Source organism: Anomaloglossus baeobatrachus, chromosome 11, assembly GCF_048569485.1.
Source record: "Anomaloglossus baeobatrachus isolate aAnoBae1 chromosome 11, aAnoBae1.hap1, whole genome shotgun sequence".
Taxonomy (NCBI): Eukaryota; Metazoa; Chordata; class Amphibia; order Anura; family Aromobatidae; genus Anomaloglossus; species Anomaloglossus baeobatrachus.
In genome coordinates, this window is record NC_134363.1 from 105,257,590 (window position 1) to 105,273,778 (window position 16,189).

The 16,189-nt window shown below is 51.2% G+C and overlaps 1 protein-coding gene across 3 annotated transcripts in view; it reads left to right on the plus strand.

Moving 5' to 3' along the window:
* Positions 1-16,189, plus strand: part of ABCG4 (ATP binding cassette subfamily G member 4) — a 181,169-nt gene that overhangs the window by 57,996 nt on the left and 106,984 nt on the right. The window lies entirely within an intron of this gene.

Genomic DNA, 16,189 nt, shown 5'->3' on the forward strand with positions numbered 1-16,189 from the left:
TAAGAGTCTGTGGGTCCGTGAAAACCCTTACAGGAAATGGATGACACCTTTGTGCCATGAATCCAAAATGTAATGCATTCAAGAAATTAATATTTTTAATAATTAATAAGAAAAATGACTTAGGTTCCCCCCCTCCCCAATTTTTGATAATGAGCAAAGGTAAAGCATACTGTCACAATGTGAATTGTTGGATAATGAGGGATAGGGGTCTGTTACATCTCGTGGCTCTCCTGAGGCAAGGACTGAGGCAGTCTCCCATTCCTTGCCTGCCACGAGCACTCCTGCTCAGCAGCGCCGAAGGTCTGCCAGACTGCGCAGTGTGCAGGAGATACCTTCTCAGAGAGGCAGCAGAAGGGTGACACCTAGTGGTTCTCCTGTTACAAGGAGTGAAGCGGTCTCCCATTCCTGGCCTGCCGCAGACTCTCCTGCTCAGCAGCCCCGAAGGTCTGCGAGGCTGCGCAATGTGCAGAGGTTTACTGCTCAGGGAAGCAGTGAGATTCCCGTTATCTCTGCACATTGTGAGACCGAGGATCCCGCCTCTATTTCCCAGAGGCAAGAAGGTGAGCATGTGCAATGCGTGGTGGGTCCTGATTCGCTCACTGACGTCACACGGCTGGATGACAAGGCTGGTGACGTGGTGAATCCTGACTGGCCAGGCTGGGACGTCGTGGACCCTGATTGGGTCAAGTCCGTCATCTCCGCCTCGCGCCCGCCCTCGGGTCGAGCTGCACCTCCTTAAAAGCTCCCCCTGCCATCATGGCGGCGCGCGACCGTCCTTCTATGTTTGGATGTTTGGCAGCGTGCTGCCACGCCACTGCTCAGGCATTTCTGTCTCTTGTGGGCTTGGCCCTTGCTGCTCCGGCAGTACCTCGTTTGCAGGCCGTGTTCCTGCCTTGCTGCTCCGGCAGTACCCCCGTCAACAGGCCGTGTTCCTGTCCCAGGTGAGCTCCTCAAGTCTCCATTGGACTCACCTGGTTATTGAAAGCACACGTGCGTGGGCACCTCTGTGCTACCCTCGTGCCATATTCTCGTGACTTCCACTGGCACACGTGCGTGGGCACCTCTGTGCTTCCCCGTGCAACAGGTACACTGAGCCGTGAGATCTGTGCCATACAACCCTCAGGGGTTAGGGCAGATCGGTGTACATAGATCGTCTGTGACATTCCAGACGATCGCTAGCAGCAACCCGCTCACTCTTCACCCACCATAGCGGCGGTCCCTTACACCGCACAGTGGACCTTGACCGGCGGAAGCAGTCCATTTCCCATCTTGGCACGCTTCCCCGGGTCCCCCTCGTAACATTACGGTCGCACCAAAGGTCTGGCTATGGCTGAAGAGCAGCAGCAGTTGCTGCGTTATGTGCAGCAGTTGGAGTCACGATTGGCAGCAGTGGAGCAGTCTTCCTCCGATAAGACTACTCTGACGACAGTCGCCACCCAGGCGGCTACCCAGGCTGTGCTATTGGGCGGAAGGTCTCCTCGCCTTGCGCTTCCAGAGCGCTTTAGCGGCAACAGCTCTGAGTGCCGTGGGTTTATAAACCAGGTTACCACCTACTTAGAGCTGTCCGCGACTCTTTACGCTACCGAGAAGGCGAAGGTAGCCTTCGTCCAGTCCCTGCTCACAGGGAGAGCGCTGAAGTGGTCCACGCCGTTGTGGGAGCGCGGAGATCGTGTGGTGAATAACTTAGCAGCTTATCTTGGGGCCATGAGAATGGTGTTCCTCGGGCCTCAAGTCACCCACGATTCCGCGCTGCGCCTCCTACGACTTCGGCAAGGGTCTGCTTCAGTCGGGGACTTTGCTGTACACTTTAGGACACTGGCCGCAGAGCTGGACTGGCCGGATAAGGTCCTTGTCCCTGTGTTTTGGGAGGGCCTGGCAGGGTTTGTCAAAGACGCACTGGCCACACGTGAGGTGCCTGCCACTTTAGAGTCCTTGATTCAGGTTGCCTCTCGCATAGACATCCGCCAGGCGGAGCGAAGGCTCGAGGTCTCTTCAGCACCCACGTCTTCTCGGCCTAAAAAGCGTCTGACTCCCGTCTTCCATCAGACAGGTCCCCCAGCCAGTCCTGTAGGTGACTCCGTGGAGTCAATGGAAGTGTCCAAGGTGGTCTCCTCTGCCCCAGGTTCTCGGTCTTGTGTCATCTGCTTTTCCTGTGGGCAGAGGGGACACATAGCTACCCTATGTCCCAAACCGTCGGGAAAAGACAGCGTCTAGTTTCTATCAGAGGGGGGACTCTAGACACTACTTCTCCCTCTAGGTTGACTATCAGCGCCCAGTTGCAGTTCGGCACTACTCTCTTCTCTGCCCTGGCTTGCTTGGACTCAGGCGCTGAAGGCAATTTCATCTCGACCTCCCTGGCAACCCGATACTCAGTTCCCCTGGTTCTGTTGCCCAAGCCACTCAGGGTCCGGGTAGTCGACGGGTCCATACTACTCGATCCTATCACCCAGATCACCATCCCTCTCAGGATGGATGTACCACCGGGACACCATGAGCAGGTGTCCTTCCTGGTGCTTCCAGGGGGGACGGATGAGATCCTACTGGGTCTTCCCTGGTTGAGACAGCATGCTCCTATACTCAACTGGGCAACAGGGGAGATCTCATCCTGGGCAGGATCCTGTAGAGAGCACCTCGTGACTACCGAACCACCCGCTACCATTAGGTCGGTTGGGTCCTCAGGGAATACTGAGGGGCCGGGTTTACCGACACCTTATGAGGCCTACAGGGATGTCTTTTCCAAAAGGGCCGCAGATACTCTTCCTCCCCACCGGCCATATGATTGCCGAATAGACCTGAAGCCAGGCTCCGAGCCCCCTAGGGGCAGAGTGTATCCACTCTCTGCTCCAGAGACGGAGGCTATGTCCAAATATATTCAGGACAGCCTGGCGAAGGGGTTCATTCGCAAGTCTATTTCACCGGCTGGTGCAGGGTTCTTTTTTGTGCAGAAGGAAGGGGATCTGCGCCCCTGTATCGATTACAGGGGATTAAATGCAATCACAATCAAGAACAAATACCCTTTGCCCCTCATTACTGAGCTATTTGATCGATTCCGCGGGGCAAAGGTCTTCACAAAGCTGGATCTACGCGGGGCGTATAATCTAGTGCGAGTCCGAAAGGGCGATGAGTGGAAGACCGCCTTTAACACCAGGGACGGTCACTACGAGTATCTAGTAATGCCCTTCGGACTCTGCAATGCCCCCGCCGTATTTCAAGACTTTGTGAATGACATTTTCCGGGATTTGTATCTTTCCGTGGTTGCATACCTGGATGACATTCTTATCTTCTCCCCCGATCTTACCACCCATCGGAGGGATGTCATCCGAGTACTTAAGAGGCTCCGCACCCATTCGTTATATGCTAAGCTGGAAAAGTGCGTTTTTGAACAGGAATCCTTGCCGTTCCTGGGGTACATAGTGTCCAGTCAGGGGTTAGCAATGGATCCGGGGAAGTTGGAGACAGTGATGAACTGGCCTGAGCCCCGCTCGCTGAAGGCGATCCAGCGATTCTTGGGGTTTATCAATTATTATCGCCAGTTCATTCCCAACTTCTCGACGGTGGCAGCACCCATCATTGCCCTTACCCGCAAGGGCGCTAATCCCAAAGCATGGACACGGGAAACGGTAGAGGCATTTCACACCCTCAAAACTCACTTCTCCAGAGCTCCCATCCTTCATCGTCCAGACATCTCCAAACCCTTCCTACTGGAGGTAGACGCCTCTTCGGTCGGTGCAGGTGCAGTCCTGTACCAGAAAAACGAACGAGGAAGGAAACATCCGTGTTTCTTTTTCTCCAAGACCTTTTCTCCGGCCGAGAGGAACTACTCCATAGGGGATAGGGAGTTACTGGCGATGAAACTAGCATTCCAGGAATGGCGGCATCTCCTGGAGGGTGCGAAGCATCCATTTGAGGTTTTTTCTGACCACAAAAACCTCACATACCTCCAGACAGCACAAAGCCTGAACCCAAGGCAGGCCCGTTGGTCTTTATTCTTCTCCCAGTTCCGCTTTATTATCCGCCACCTGGCCGGTGAGAAGAACGTACGGGCCGATGCCTTGTCACGTTGTATGGTTGTGTTGGAGGAGGACGAGGAGGAGCCTCGTCTTATACTACCCCCGGACAGCTTGAGGATGGTCACTTCCACTTCTTTGGACCAGGTGCCACCTGGCAAAACCCTCGTTCCCCCTGAACTACGGAACGAGGTGCTATCGTGGGCCCATGCCTCCAAGGTCGGGGGTCACTTCGGGGTCAAAAGGACCAGAGACCTGGTGACCAGGCATTATTGGTGGCCGAGACTACCCCAGGACATACAGGAATATGTGGGAGCCTGTATGTCGTGTGCTCGGAATAAGCCGTCCCGGCAGAGACCGGCAGGTCTTCTTCACCCACTGCCAGTGCCGGATCGTCCCTGGGAAGTGGTAGGGATGGACTTCCTGGGAGATCTGCCCAAGTCAGCAGGGCACAGGGTCGTATGGGTCATCACGGACCACTTCTCTAAAATGGTCCACTTGGTGCCTCTCCCACGACTCCCGACGTCACGTGCTCTCGCCACCTTGTTCATTCGGCATGTATTTAGGTTGCATGGCATGCCTGACAAGGTGGTGAGCGACCGGGGTCCCCAGTTCGCGTCTCGCTTCTGGAGAGAGCTCTGTAAGCTCCTGCAGATAGAGCTGAACATCTCCTCCGCATACCATCCCGAGACCAATGGACTAGTGGAGAGGACTAATCAGACCTTGGTAACTTACCTCCGCCATTTTATATCCGCGCACCACTACAACTGGGCTAACCTCCTTCCTTGGGCCGAATTTGCCATTAACAATTCGGTCCATGAATCCTCTGGCCAGACTCCGTTCCTACTCAATAATGGACAACATCCCAGAATCCCGGTTCCGATGCCCATTACGTCACCCGATACTAGAGTGGAGGATTGGGCAACCAAGGCCCGGGAGATCTGGGATGACACCCAAGAGGCTCTTAAAAGGGCCAAAGACCGGATGGTGACAACGGCTGATGTTCGCCGCCGCCCTGCACCATCCTTCGCCCCTGGTGACCTAGTATGGCTGTCCTCTAAGAATGTTAACCTACGGGTACAGGCAGCCAAATTCGCCCCTAGGTATCTGGGTCCGTTTAAAGTACTACAGCAGGTAAACCCAGTGGCATATCGACTCCAGCTCCCTCCACGCTGGGCTATAGCCAACACCTTTCACGTGTCCCTCCTGAAACCCGTACGACTTAATAAATTCTCGGGGTCCCTGCCGGCTCAAACCGACTCCCCGTCCGACGACCCTGAGGTGGCAAAACTTGTGGAGACAAAAGTCATACAGGGCAAGAGGTACTACCTCGTGGAGTGGCCGGCCGTGGTCCGGAGCATAGATCCTGGGAGTTGGAGGATCATATCCGCGCCCCGGGTTTGATAGCGGCCTTCGAGCACGGACAGGGGGGGGGGCCTAGACGGGGGGGTAATGTTACATCTCGTGGCTCTCCTGAGGCAAGGACTGAGGCAGTCTCCCATTCCTTGCCTGCCACGAGCACTCCTGCTCAGCAGCGCCGAAGGTCTGCCAGACTGCGCAGTGTGCAGGAGATACCTTCTCAGAGAGGCAGCAGAAGGGTGACACCTAGTGGTTCTCCTGTTACAAGGAGTGAAGCGGTCTCCCATTCCTGGCCTGCCGCAGACTCTCCTGCTCAGCGGCCCCGAAGGTCTGCGAGGCTGCGCAATGTGCAGAGGTTTACTGCTCAGGGAAGCAGTGAGATTCCCGTTATCTCTGCACATTGTGAGACCGAGGATCCCGCCTCTATTTCCCAGAGGCAGGAAGGTGAGCATGTGCAATGCGTGGTGGGTCCTGATTCGCTCACTGACGTCACACGGCTGGATGACAAGGCTGGTGACGTGGTGAATCCTGACTGGCCAGGCTGGGACGTCGTGGACCCTGATTGGGTCAAGTCCGTCATCTCCGCCTCGCGCCCGCCCTCGGGTGGAGCTGCACCTCCTTAAAAGCTCCCCCTGCCATCATGGCGGCGCGCGACCGTCCTTCTATGTTTGGATGTCTGGCAGCGTGCTGCCACGCCACTGCTCAGGCATTTCTGTCTCTTGTGGGCTTGGCCCTTGCTGCTCCGGCAGTACCTCGTTTGCAGGCCGTGTTCCTGCCTTGCTGCTCCGGCAGTACCCCCGTCAACAGGCCGTGTTCCTGTCCCAGGTGAGCTCCTCAAGTCTCCATTGGACTCACCTGGTTATTGAAAGCACACGTGCGTGGGCACCTCTGTGCTACCCTCGTGCCATATTCTCGTGACTTCCACTGGCACACGTGCGTGGGCACCTCTGTGCTTCCCCGTGCAACAGGTACACCGAGCCGTGAGATCTGTGCCATACAACCCTCAGGGGTTAGGGCAGATCGGTGTACATAGATCGTCTGTGACATTCCAGACGATCGCTAGCAGCAACCCGCTCACTCTTCACCCACCATAGCGGCGGTCCCTTACACCGCACAGTGGACCTTGACCGGCGGAAGCAGTCCATTTCCCATCTTGGCACGCTTCCCCGGGTCCCCCTCGTAACAGGGGTCCCTATGGTTTCCCTCATGCTAGGGGGCCCTATGCTATCCCTAATCTCAGGTGTACTCCTAATGGTGGAGATGCCCGAGTCACGTTCCAGGCCCGGTCCTGACCAGACCTAGACTGATTTCCCCCCTTCCCCTCCCACTAGGGAAGGAAGCGGCGGGAGTGTGATGTTAAACACAGTAAACATAGATGTAGACAGGCAATGGAAAACCATAAATTCTGACGCACACACACACACACACACACAGGATAGGATAATAAGAGATTCAAGAAGAAAACAAGAGCAGGAAGTAAACTACAAAAGATCACTGGTGTAAACTCCACAACCGCACAAAGCAACAAGAACTACAAGCATCAGAAATCCTTGGACATGACACCACACCATACCAGATTAAAAAAGACAAGCTATAGAAAAAAAGAGACAAAAGTCCAGATAAGACTCTCCTCAAATGGTTTGGAAGTCCTTCTCCACTTATAAAGTGTAGTCCTCCTATAGGCTGCAGCCCCATGCATTAAAATGCAGAAAAAATATTCCCAAATGAAAAAATATGAGGATACTACCATGTAATAAGTTACTTTTTTCAGATATGTTTAAAAACAGCTTTCTCAGCTTGTGAAAGGCGTTCTTCTGGTGCGTTTCTGGTGTTTCTTGCGCCCTTAATCATAGATACTAGATTACATCTGTACAAACACATGTAAAAGCATGGGCAGTAAGTTCCTTACTGAAGAAACCTTGGAGTGCTTTTTGTTGTGTCTTTCCCTATGATAAGGCCGTAATTAAGGGTACCTTCACACTTAGCGATGCAGCAGCGATCCGACCAGCGATCTGACCTGGTCAGGATCGCTGCTGCATCGCTACATGGTCGCTGGTGAGCTGTCAAACAGGCAGATCTCACCAGCGACCAGTGAACAGCCCCCAGCCAGCAGCGACGTGCAAGCGACGCTGCGCTTGCACGGAGCCGCCGTCTGGAAGCTGCGGAGACTGGTAACTAAGGTAAACATCGGGTATGGTTACCCGATGTTTACATTAGTTACCAGTGTGAGCAGGGAGCAGGGAGCCGCGCACACTGAGCGCTGGCTCCTTGCTCTCCTAGCTACAGTACACATCGGGTTAATTAACCCGATGTGTAATGCAGCTACATGTGCAGAGAGCAGGGAGCCGCGCACACTGCTTAGCGCTGGCTCCTTGCTCTCCTAGCTGCTGTACACATCGGGTTAATTAACCCGATGTGTACAGCAGCTACATGTGCAGAGAGCCGGAGCCGGCAGCACAGGCAGCGTGAGAGCTGCAGAGGCTGGTAACTAAGGTAAATATCGGGTAACCACCTTGGTTACCCGATGTTTATCTTGGATACAACTTACCTCAGCTGTCAGACGCCGGCTCCTGCTCCCTGCTCGCTTCATTTGTCGCTCTCTTGCTGTCACACACAGCGATCTGTGTGTCACAGCAGGAGAGCGGCTTTGAAGAAAACGAACCAGGGCTGTGTGTAACGAGCAGCGATCTCGCAGCAGGGGCCAGATCGCTGCTCAGTGTCACACACAGCGAGATCGCTAATGAGGTCACTGCTGCGTCACAAAAAGCGTGACTCAGCAGCGATCTCGGCAGCGAGCTCGCTGTGTGTGAAGCACCCCTTAGGTTGATGCAATCTAATCATGCATCTCTCTTAAACTGTCTGCAGTCCAAATTATGAGTCACTCGTGGTAGCATGCATTACCCTCTCTTTCACTCACACCAGAGAGACGTACTCAGATATGAATAGAAAGTAAGACTGATTTATTTCCGGAAGTGTTACAAATATATATAACCTTATTGGCTAGGTGCCAAGAATACGTAACACGTCTCCTATTGGATAAACTAGATACAGCTTATTCTGTGATATACAATTTACTGTAATGTGCTTGGTTCCTCATTTATATTAAGCAATGTCAGCATGATTCACTGGTCACAAGAATAGCCCAGACTGTCTGTCTGAGTCTTATGCCAAGAGATATGTGGGGTACAGTTCAAACAACATCTTAAATCTTGTTCTTTATGGATATCTCCATGTAACTCCTATATACTCATAATAATGATAATCTTGTCCATAACAGTCCCCCCTTTGGAGATAGCCAAAAAGTCTTTCCTTACTTTTCCCGAGTCTATTGATCTGTCCTACTGCCGATGGTTACCTCACTCACATACGAGATACCCCATCCGAGATACCCAACAGACTATGCATAGGAAGCCAGATCCTGACCGTATTCTCTAGACTATTCTCATGGCTATGTTCCGCTGGCACACGTTATTCAGGAAGGGGGAACGTGGCAGTAGTCCTCTAATGGGCTAATATTTATCAGGGTTGGTTTCTCTCAGAGTCTCATGCTCCTCAGTCCTTAGGCGGTGATGGTGGGACATCATCAAAGGTGGGATGCACAGTCGTCTTTTGGTCCACATGCTTAGATATCATCGTCCTGGCACAAAGTATCGGATAGAAGAGGGAAGACAGCCATCTCCTGGTCTCAGGCAGGTCCGACATCTTTGTAGTGGAAAACATGGATCTTCGTCCGAAGAAAAAGAGTGAGAGAAGAGAGAGAGAAAAAGAGAGAGAAAGATTGAGAAGAGAGGAAGAGAGAGAAAAAGATTGAGAAAAGAGAGAGGAAAAGAGAGAGGAAAAGAAGAGAGAGAAAAAGAAAAGAGAGAGAAATCTAGATCTGGTTGGATCTGGAGGAGAAAACTCAAAAACGTGTATTAGGCACATGTTTAAACAAACAACAAGCTTAGTTGAAGTATCTGGGGGTACTTCTAAACAGGATTTCATAGGGTCTCAACCTAGTGATCCCTGCTGGGGTGTGTCTGACACTGAACAATGCAAGCGAAGACTCTCATGTCCTTGCCTTCTACACTGCCCCATCCTCCCAACCTTCCCTCTATTCTGTGGCTGGTATGGGGTGTGTAGAGTCAGGTCTGTGTCTAAGGCCTGCCATATCTCTTTGGATGGCAGTGAAAGCAGGTCACTAGCCACTTTCTATGGTCTCCGGGAGCCCACAGCCGCACCCTATCTCAGTCCTCTTCTTCTTCTGGGACTTGCTCTTGTAGGGTCAGGACAATGTTTTCTCAAGACTTTCCATCCTTCCTTTCTTCTTCACATCTGGGTCATTCGAAAAGCACAGATTGACTGACTGTTTCTCTCGTAAGTGGTCTTGGGGCTTCTTTGGATGTTCTGTCAGTGAGGGCACTTCTTACTGCTTCCCTTGACTCCTCCAATGTAGGCCTCAACCCTGCTCACCGCGACTCTGTCTGGCAATAGCAAAGCTTCCATCCGTTCTTCTATGGCCTCATGGCGGCGTACAGTTCCATTGGCAGTGATCAAGTCTCTTGTCCTCCACAGAGTAGATGCTGGCTGCCATCTTGCAGGCTTCAGCGAGAGCACATACATCTGCTTCTTTACAGACAGGCATGCGGGTAGCGACTGCTCTATCAGCACAGCGTCTTCTGCTACCAGCACCATACCCATGTTGAACCGTCTTCTTGATGCACATCTTGATCCATCCGCAAAGGTGTTAAGTCAGGGTCCAAAGGTGTTAAGTCAGGGTATCGAATCCAGAGTTTCAGCTATGCCAGAGTCGACTACCTCTTCCACCAAGGTGTCAGAGGTGGGACACTCCCCCCTTGGAAGAGGGAGAAGTTCAGCAGGATTAAGGACCCCACACCGAGAGATGGTGACTTTGTCAGGGAGCAGTGATGTCATACGGGCACTGATCTTCAACTGGTGCTTTAGGTAGGTGTTCAATCTGGCTGAGTAGTGTTCAAAGGACTGCTATCTTCTTCCATGGCAAACATGTAGAATGACTTCTGGGCTGGAGATGACGTGATGATACTCTTCAGGTGACTGTGACTGTAACTCAGGTGACTGTGACTGTAGCTCATCTGTATGTGGGGTGATCTTGTAAGCTGCTAGATTCATCTCCATACGTCTTGCCACTTAAAGGAGGGTGTCTTGGTCTTTACCAGCTGTAGTTGTTTGCATATGGGCTCTCGGAGACCTGATACAAAGGACTATACCCAGGTTTGTAAGAAAGAGCAATGGATGTAACTTTGGGGTCAGGAGAACACTGAAATTCTAAAAACTAAGACTCCCTAAAACCCCGGGAAAAGAGAAAAGAGCACAAGAGGGTTTGGAAACTACCAAGCAGCACCCCCTGACTACATCTAAACAACTAGGAAAAAGCAGTGGAGCGTATCTACTCTACCTCTCCTGTGCTGACCCTGTAACTGGGGGCCCTGCACTCTCCCTCATCCCGACGGTAGACCTGATGGTGGTCAGGGTCGGGCCTCCAGCGTATCCCTCTCTCCTGTCAGACCCTGCAAACTAAGACACAAAGGATTACTGGGTGCTGTCAACGAAAACTCTAATATATACCAACTCCTGAAGATCAATGTCCCCTTGGGACCACATGAACCTCCACCCTCTCTATCAGGGAACTCTTGTGCAAGCCACGAGGCAGGATAACATACAAGTGAAAATATCTCAAAACCAGGCTAAGCAGCAACTGCCATAGGCAGAAAAATATTCACTGTCCACCAGGACTAATAGTGAGCAGTCTATATGGTCTAGACTGTATACTAGATACAGCAAAAACAAAACATGCAAAAGTGAAGGGAAAAGGTTTACACAGGACTATCAGCAATAACCTCTGCTAAGGTTCATGAGTGGGAACACAATGGAGAAAAAACTGCATATATTACCAAAAATGGAGTGTGTGTTTCAGGTCCCTGTCTCCCCCCTCTGCAGTCCCTGCTATGTCAGCAATAAACAGAGCAGTGGCTGTGGCTGCTGAAACAAAAATGGGGAACCGGGTGTCGGCTGGACTAAAATGGCGTCTAAAGATGAACTATGTAGTGTCTGAGTTAAAACGTCCACTAAAGATAATTACCGATAAGAAACAGCCGCTAAAAGAGGAAGTAGGTGTTGGCCAAAAATGGCGTCTGAAGAGTCCTGGGAGGGAGTGACATGTATTGAAACATCTACATCCAGGAGGTATTCAATCTGTCACTGGGAATACGGATTATATAGGGACCCCTGGGCTGACCCTGTAACTAGGGACCCTGTACTCGCCCTCATCTCGACGGTAGACCTGATGGTGGTCAGGGCCGAGCCTCCAGCGTATCCCTATCTCCTGTCAGACCCTGCAATAATATCCCCATACCATACCCCACCCAGGGCTGAGTAAAACACTGAGTGACAGAAAGAAATCTACATTCAGAACAGGAATAATGGGGTGGGCTTACGTGGACACAGTGCTTATGTTTCTTATGTTCACAGACAGGTAAAATACACATAGTGCAGTTGCTAGATTCAGAATTACTCATCAATTCTCATCTAGAATTCTCCATTTCAACATACGTGTGTCATTTACAACTAAACTTCACAGAATTTCATTCACAGGACTGAAATGGAAACTAACACTTCCCTGTTTTTTTTTTTTGTTTTTTTTTTTTTTTTCTCTCCTACGGTGTTTCACACCAAAAACTGCGTACATTATACATAAAACATCTTCCAGTGTCACTTGGGTGATAAGGTACATACACCCTCACTGCAAACCTGGCTCCATTACTGGCCAGAAAGAATCCCCAGCTTTAATCTGGGTGAAAACATCTTTCAGGGAAAACTATATATGAGATATTATGTCAGAGAGAGAATTCACGATATACATACACCTCCATGAGAACGGTCTATCGAATACTCAATAATTCCGATTAAGACCAAAGTTTAGGGGTCTCCCCCAATGTATTCAATTCTAGGTAAGAATACATTGACATCCACTAAAACAAGACCAGTGAGTACGCATACCACGTTCAACTCACTGCTTAGCATGAAAACCGTACCAGGTAACAGTCAGGGCTCTTTCACCCACTTTTTCCTTAACACTGCACCGGTACATCAGGTCCAAGGTATCAAACATCAATTATTGATGACACGTCACTCATAGGTGTATATATCTCAGTGTTCCTTCACAAGGACTGCAGCCTCTTAGGGCTTCCATGTCACATATTTAGGGCGTTCTTGTCTGGGACTATCGGAATAATGGTGCGATGCCATGTGTGGCCTGACGTCCTCAAATAAGCACCTGTGGTTTACCTCTACTAGGGACAGTGTTGGTGGTGGGGTGGATCATTGTTAAATCATTGTCATCTTCCTGCCCCCCCTCGGTGTCTTCTGCTGCTCCAGCAACAAATAGGCCAGTGGCCTTGGGACTGAAGATGGCTGGAAAAGGGAACTGGGTGCGGCCCAACCTGAAATGACGTCTGGGCAGGCTAGGGAGGGCGTTTGGTGGGCAGGGGGACAAACTACACAAGTCCAACCCTCTGGGGACGACTTATGAGGAGGGGGGCGTTGTTTCCTAATGGGCTTGGCCACTTCCTGAGGTGCCATTTTCTTGAGCTGATGCAATATAGAAATATCTGCGCATCTCTATCCCATTCCTCTTTCCATGCCAATTTCCTAACATCTTTTGACGTTCTATACCATGCCTCAGCATCCATAAGGAGATCTTTATCTTTCAAGATCCCTCGCTTGTTTAACAAAACATCTTTCCATTCCTTCTCGTTCGCTTACTAATTCTTCTGCCGTTAACTTGACAGGTGTGGACTGATTAGACCCCATATTAAAAAGGGTACACGACCTAAACTAACACGTCAATCTGGATGTCTGCTATGCCGTAATCCACTTCCTCTTCTGGACCAGAGACTATACACATCTGTATGGTCATACAGAGCATCTGAATCAAAGTCTAGAAAAGTACCTCAGGTGTTTAGTGTCTGGTAATCAGTAAGATTGTCCATCTCACCCTTTGCTGAGTTTGCGTTAAATAATCGTCTCAATGAGTTTACCAGTAGGTCATCATTTTTTGGTGTAAATGGGGTGAGATACAAGTGTTCAAACAAAGATTAAAACTGTCGGAGAAAAAAAAAAAAAACTGTCGGAGAAGCAGTCATAAAATGTAGCAACTCCAAGGCGAGGGATAGCGTCATTAAGACCATCTCTTTAATTGCCAGAGCAGAGTCATCGTCCAGCAGACTAAGCCTACTGTTAGTTGCTGCAGAGAAAGCATTTGACCGTGTGCACTGGGATTTTATGAGAGTGTTGCTCAAGCAAATTGGAATCGGAGAAGCTTTCCTTGCTAAAATAATGGCCCTCTATACATGCCCCATGGCTTGTATCAAAGCGAATGGCGCACTCTCGACCCCATTCCAGATCCACAATAGCACCAGGCAAGACTACCCCTTATCCTCCTTAATCTATGCCATTTTCATGGAATATTTAGTCGTTGTGATCAGACGGAACCCTAGTGTGCGCGGTCTAAACCTCGGGAGTAGACAGTACAAAACAGCTCTATATGCGAATGACTTATTAGTTTACATAACACAGCCACATATTACTTTCCCATCACTAATTAAGTAATTCAAGCAATATGGGGACCTTAGTAATTTCAAAGTTAATTATTCCAAAACAGAAGCCTTAAATATTTCCTTAACAAGTGCAGAGGTCGAGTTGTCACAAAATAACTTCCCTTTTAACACTAGAAGTCGCAGAGAGGGGTCATTTAACTTTTCTACCTTTGGAACCTAGAGACGGGTCGAATGACCTGAAGGATTTTAGCTAACATCCTATAATCACTGTCTTTTGTTCTGTAATTAAGGCCATTACTGTCGCACCACAGGAGGTTGTTGTTTTCCATTGAGTTTAGCCATTTAGTTTCTAGTTAGTTCTATTCAGTTTGGACTAAAGGTACCGTCACACTAAGCGACGCTCCAGCGATTCCACCAGCAACCTGACCTGGCAGGGATCGCTGGAGCGTCGCTACACGGGTTGCTGGTGAGCTGTCAAACAGGCAGATCTCACCAGCAACCAGTGATCAGCCCCCAGCCAGCAGCGACGCGTGGAAGCGATGCTGCACTTGGTAACTAAGGTAAATATCGGGTAACCAACCCGATATTTACCTTGGTTACCAGTGCACACCGCTTAGCTCTGGCTCCATGCACTCCTAGCCAGAGTACACATCGGGTTAATTACCCGATGTGTAGTCTGGCTATGTGTGCAGGGAGCAGGGAGCCGGCACTGACAGCGTGAGACCGGCGGACGCTGGTAACGAAGGTAAATATCGGGTAACCAAGGAAAGGGCTTCTTCGTTACCTGATATTTACATTGGTTACCAGCATCCGCAGAAGCCGGCTCACTGCACATTCAGTTGTTGCTCTCTCGCTGTCACACACAGCGATGTGTGCTTCACAGCGGGAGAGCAACAACTAAAAAATGGTCCAGGACATTCAGCAACAACCAGCGACCTCACAGCAGGGGCCAGGTTGTTGCTGGATGTCACACACAGCAACATCGCTAGCAACAATTCTGTTGCGTCACAAAAGTCGTGCCTCAGCAGCGATGTTGCTAACGATGTTGCTTAGTGAGACGTGGCCTTAAGGGTCATTTGACTCTCTTTCAGGACTTCAGGGGGGAGCTCAACATTTCTGGGACTTCTAGTGTTAAATGTCAAGCGCACTTAATTAAATATAGGAATCCACGTCTCATCTGATCTCAGTAAACTTTATGCATTTGTCGCGGGCGGAGGAGGGGACGCTGCGCTCTCCCACTGCTCGGGTCCGGCTGCTGCTGCGGCCTCTGCTGCTCGGTGGCTGGAGCAATGGGCCGGATCCCGGGGACTTGAGCGGCGCTCCTCGCCCGTGAGTGAAAAGGGGATTGGTTTTGGGGATTTATTGTCCGTGACGCCACCCACGGTTGTGGTGATTGTGTGGACACCACCGCTGCTCTGTATGGGGATCCCGAGAGCGGTGACAGGGAGCAGCAGAGTTGTTAGTTCTCCCCTCCGTGGGTAGGGGTTGGTTGTCCCGGGGCCCAGTGATGGGGTGGAGGATGAGGGATGGAAGGCCAGGTGCGGGGCCTGGTGAGGTGCAGGGTCGCAGGGGCAGCGCTGTGCCGCACGGCTCGGTGGTACTCACTCAGCCTGAGACGGTGACACAGTTCTCGGTAAAACACACAGCTGGAAAGACGGTTCCCACGGACGGCTGCTGTTGCTTTTCCCCGGTAGTTAACAGTGACTGTCTCTTTCCCTGCACCTTGTGTAATGTTGGTAGCGATGGGTTCCCACCGGTAACCCGCTCCCCGACTTGGATATGGGCCGGAGGAGCCCCTCTTTGCCCGCAGGCGCTGGCCCTGAGAAACTGGTGCCTTGGTGGTGGCGGTGTCTCTCTCATACGGTTGGACGGTTGCCTTCAATCGGGACTTAGTTGTTTGGAGACCCGGAGGTCCCCTTCACTGACGGATTTGGCAAATTCGCGGCGACTCCTAGCCTTGCCGGGATCCGAAAGGCCCCTGCCAATGGTGCTGGCTTCTCCTTGTGTACCGGTCCGGTACCGCCGGGCCACCACCCGTCCACGGTCCTTATGGCACCTCCGATAGGCCACTCCTGCAGACGGTCACCGCCGTCTGTTAACCTTGCTGTCTCTGTCCGGGGCACACACCCGGACCAACTTCAGGCTGCTCTTTTGCTACTTTCCTAGCTTCACTCCCACTCCTCTCACTTGCTCCTCTCCCACTCAACTCTCACTTCTTCTTCAACTGCCTGGTTTTCCCGCCTCCAG